The sequence below is a fragment of the Pyxicephalus adspersus genome, chromosome 8 (genome assembly GCF_032062135.1).
Source record: "Pyxicephalus adspersus chromosome 8, UCB_Pads_2.0, whole genome shotgun sequence".
NCBI lineage: Eukaryota > Metazoa > Chordata > Amphibia > Anura > Pyxicephalidae > Pyxicephalus > Pyxicephalus adspersus.
In genome coordinates, this window is record NC_092865.1 from 53,790,293 (window position 1) to 53,795,520 (window position 5,228).

Genomic DNA, 5,228 nt, shown 5'->3' on the forward strand with positions numbered 1-5,228 from the left:
AAGAGTTCATCCATATGTTACAAGATAAGTCGATGCAGATTGTACTATTATCTTTAAATTACTTAAAGCTGCCTGCATTTTGCTGGGTTAATCGGCAAATATTACATGTAATCCAAGAGCTCAGCGCTCTACTATCCTGAAAATCCATGCATGATGTAGTCAAGTCTTGTTTAATACAAGTGCATGCCAAGGATTAAAGTCAGGGGTATAGGTTTACCGTTGAAGATTTTAATATGACAAAATAGGGACATTTAATTACTGTCACTCTTAATGTCAGGCCCATTACTGTATACAGAAGGATATTACTATACCAGAATTCTATATAAAGCCATAGAGCACCTACATGGGGCAGTACTATTCAAGGGGCAATAAACTATTCACCAATATTGGCTCTATTTCTTTTTAAAGAATCCCTACAAGCAACACTATTGTATTTATTTATTGTGAACATTAAGCTAGGCATACATTATGATTTATTGATGTTCTTTTAAAATCAATCCTTGTGTTCACAGTACCATCCATTTGGTCAATATTCAAAAATTTTCTCCATTTTATCATTTTCCACTAAAATCCCAATGTGACACAAAAAGTGGTTTTAATTTTAATACAATAGTGCACATAGCCAATTATATTTTTGATCAATCAGCAGCCAATGGGAGAGCCCTCTGCTTACAATTTACAACACAATAACATCACATAACATCACAGCTTTGCCATTTGTTATAATAAACCATGGGGAGTGCAGTCATTGGTTGCTGGCTTGCCCATTGCCGGAGCGGACAGGTGCAGGGCAGTGCCCTACTGGGCTGGTTGATGGCTATACTGTGGTTAAGCCAAGTCTTGACCATCTATTGACCAGCATATGACCAGCATTAGACATGAAGGAGGATAGTGGATAGCCCACTATGGGAGTGATTTACTAAAAGAATTTAAACTGTTTACTTACCAAGGTGAATCATCACCTTGCAAGGGATAAATCACTAAGGTTATAGAATGTGATGATAGCTTACTTTACAAAGAATACTAAATAGCATGCAAAGAAATCTAAACAAACACTTGCACATGGTGGTTCAATTCAGAAGAGCTTCATCTCATTTACTATTTGCAAAAAAATAATTCATTTTGCTATGTGAACAATTTATGTTCCTTTAGCAAATCAACCCCTATAAGTGTAATTGCACCAAATGTACACTTACACTTTAAAGCAATAGTGCTTTTCCCTTGAATTGCTATCATTTTTTAAGGCAAAAATAAACTAAAATACATCCCAAAAAGATTACCGTACTTTGTTATTGGCCAGGGTATGCTTGACTACAACTAACCCTCCTGAAAGTGTTGAATTCCTATTAGTCAAAATATATTTCACAAGGTTTTTATTTATTAAGGACAAGATATATAACCCTATCTCTAGTTTTATAGATCTGTCCAGAGACTTTTTAAATCAGTGTTAATGGCCAATTTTCCCACACCCTGATGGGTGGGTGAGTGCTGAAAATGGCCTTTGCCCTGTAACATAACCCAATCAGCCTTCAGGCCCGCCGATATGTGAGATGTCAAATTCAAGTGACATTGAGGGGTATTTTCAATGGGCCAAACTCAGTGATGACTATGGGACTAAAGTGACAGCAGGCCTTGCTATCAGAATAATAAACATGGTGATGAAATTGTTTTATGGGCTAGTTTACTCAATTCCAACTTTGAAAAAAATCCTGACAATGCAAGCAAGTGATTGAAATAATGGTCCAGCAATCCAAACCAGATAATTTCCAATCAAAAACTAGGGGTCTGAAAGATATCTTTATGCGCTGTTATTAGTGATAGCTCTAGTCTAGGGTCCTCTGTAGACGTTAATGTTTGGAAGGCACATTAGATTACAGTCAGGGGTGGATATAGCCAACAGTGGGCTCCTTTGCAGAACTGACTTGGGGCCCCAGCCGAGTGGACTTGGGTCCTCCATGGGGGCCCTTTGTGGCTGACTAGCAGTAGCACACTTTGCTCCTATGTCCGCGCCTGAATACAGTGTTGGTTTTCTGTGCAGATGATCCTGGAGGTAACCATGGAAGGAATAGGCTTATTGTACACTAAGAGGGTTAATACAGAATTACACTGGAGAGTTAGTGTTAGGAATAGAATGATCAGTTGCAGAGTTTATAGGAAGGGTTAGTTTTGGAAATATAAAGGTTGGAGATAATGGATGCATTAGTGTTAAGGTTTGGTTATGCAGAGACACTTAGTGTTGGAACTACAAAGAGGGGCAGATTTAGGAATACAGGGAGGGTTAGAATTATTAGTAACATTAGGTTACAAGAGGAGAAGAAGAGTTAATGTTATTAGTACAGGGATGGGTAGTATTAGGTTTACAAGAAGGGTAAATGTTGGGATTACCAGGTTGGTCAGTATTAGTAATCACAATGATATCAGATATGATAAAAAGCTAATGGAAGTTCTAACTATTTTCCACTCTCTCCAAACAAAACCAACGCTTCCTCTAGATTTGGGCATTCATTCTCCACTGGTCATTTTACAGTGCCAGCTGGAAACTTCATCCTATGCGAAATGAAATGCTGAAGCAATGCCCGCTATCCTTATCGCAATCCATTATGTTGGAAAACCTTTACTGGTGACAGGTCAGTATTTGACACTTGATGATATTTATTTCCCGGTTGCAGCACAAGTGACTCTAGCGCATTACTCAACCACAAATGTAGAATGATTTTGTGATATTCTGAGTAATTCATTTTATACCCGGCTTTCTAGTCACTGCTTGGATCTGGGAGGGGGTTGCTATAATGCCGAAACCTCATGTCACCTCTTTCTTTGCAAGTGCTAGTTGACTGGTTTTGTAAAGCATCAGTATTTCTGTTTGTTGGAGAGGGAACAAGAACGGTGTAAACAAAAGTGTAATAAATCCTCCTTTTTTATGCTTGTTACAGTTACGGAAAGCAATGAAGCTAAAGCTTAGCCAAGAAACTAACATTCTCAAATAGGAGGTTAACAATGGCAGCAGTCATACTTTTTTCCAGGACAGAGTCACTGTGAACCTGTACCGCAGGCTTTTCTTTGTCTTTTTACCCCTTTACCCCTTTTCAAGGAACCCTTGAAATAATTTTCAGGATTTGGGGAACCTCTACTGAAATCCAATATTTATGGGAATAAAAGCGTCCTAAACTGGTAACCAGTGGAGAGAATGCCCTCTACAGTGGTGGCCGGAAAAGAACCCCTATAGACAACAATAAACATAATTAGAGCCATGCAATTAGCTCTACGAAGTGATGTTAACCCCATGCACCATGAAATGGGAGGTCAATCATCCACAGTTCAACGGAACCTTGGCTGAGAATGGCTGCTGTATAGGCTTCAAAAGTAAACCTGAAATTTCCAAATCATATTCCTAAGCTCCTGTAAAAATCTATTATTTTTGTATTTGTGTGGCCAAAGGAGTGCCAACCTCTGCGGCAACATTGGGTTGCAGCAATTGGTCAGTTATTGCTCTGTGGGATAGCGGAGGGAGTTTACCTACTCTCCTCCAGCAGGGGTGAGCTTCTGGAATCCAATCAACCAATCAGACTTTATATGGCTAGCACAAACAAAACAATTATATCTTATCAGAGGCTTTATGTTGCTATACATTGCACTTGTTTCATGCCTTTTACCCAGGAGAAGTCAAAAAGTGTCCTTGGTGATGGTGTTCACTCACCCTAAAGCTACGTACACACGGCAGATTTTTATCGCCCGATAATCGGCATCGGCCAATTATCGGGCGAAAATCTTCCGTGTGTACAGTCGGTGTCGTCCATCGTCCGGACGACCGACCTGCCGGATCCATGGACGATGGACGACAGCCGATCGTAATGAAAGGGAAGGGGAGAGCGCGCAGCAGGGTGCCGCTCCGTCGCTCTCCCCCCTCCCCTCTCCATACAGCATGAACGGTGCTGTATGTCCAGCATCGTTCATGCATCTTGCAGCCCCTTGTTGTTGGAAAGGATCGTGAAAGATCCTTTCCAACGACAAAATTTGCAAGTGTGTACGCAACTTAACAAAATGAGCAGCCAGATCACAAAAATTATAAGTAAAAACCTACCTGTCCTTATTCTAACCAGAAGGAGCAATGATTATCTTTACAACCTACACTGCTCTTCTAAAATGCTTACAGTGCATATCTACCATGTGCTTCATGCTGTGGAAATGCACATCAAATATCCCCTGTAAAACTGGGCACAAAGGTTCAATAATTACCATTGGATACAATCAAAATTGATACTACACCAAGTTGCCACAAAGCTACAAAGCAAAGATCACCATTTGCAATTTGCATATATATATATATATATATATATATATATATTTATTTATTTATATATATATTGTTCTTATCTAGATAGCTTAATTCATAAATCTGCAAAAATGAGTAAAATAATGTTAATCAATCAAAAATTGCCTGGACTAGGGTATGTTGTGGATTGCAGGTCTTTGTGGTTATTGCACTTTGCACTGCTTTATACAATAAAACCATTAAAGGTCACCTGTCAAGCAGAACTACAAAGTTTTGCTCCAAAAAAAGACTCACAATTTAGATGTCACGTGTATCCAAAATTGCGTCTCTGCAGCCAGTACATGGGATTTGGTCTTGTTGGTGCACCTTAGAAAATTATCTGCAAAGTCACAGAGCTGGAGAATAAGCAAAGCTGGAATGAAACAGCCATACAGTTCGTAGAAGGGCAGCAAGCAGTGACTTCCTCCGAAGCCAAAGAGGAATGTGGTTTGGAAAGGGAGGTGGGATCAATTTCAAATCATGTTTGGGACTTCAGTCTATTGGTGGAAAAGGTTTTTTTTTTGGGGGGGTGGAAGGAGCATCCATAAAGTTTGGACAGCTGCAGCCTGATCCAGTTACTGTCTTCCTATGCACCTGTTTTAACCCTTTAATTTCCAACGTTACTAAATCCTAGATGTATTTTATTTCCCCCTTACCTTTTCAAATAATCATTTATTACTTTTATGTACAAAAAGTTTGTGACCCTGGAAATATCGCTGGTGTCCAGTACTAACCACCCATACATATTGTAAATCAGTAGGCAAAACCAGTGGTGTATTTGATGCCATTATTCTATTTATCATGTTCCCTTGTTTTTAACTGGAAAAGAAAATGATATAAGGATAGCAATAACCCAACATTTTGTTACTCTGATACCCCCATTGCATTTTATTATCATCTACTTACAGTATCTCCC

General features: G+C 39.2%; 1 protein-coding gene across 1 annotated transcript in view; it reads right to left on the reverse strand.

Moving 5' to 3' along the window:
* Window positions 1–4,732, reverse strand: part of LOC140337136 (SRSF protein kinase 3-like) — a 13,172-nt gene extending 8,440 nt beyond the window's left edge. The window contains exon 1 of the mRNA XM_072420702.1: window positions 4,568–4,732. The gene's annotated coding sequence lies outside the window, so the exon portion shown is untranslated. The remainder of the gene's footprint in view (window positions 1–4,567) is intronic.
* Window positions 4,733–5,228: the final 496 nt, after the last annotated feature.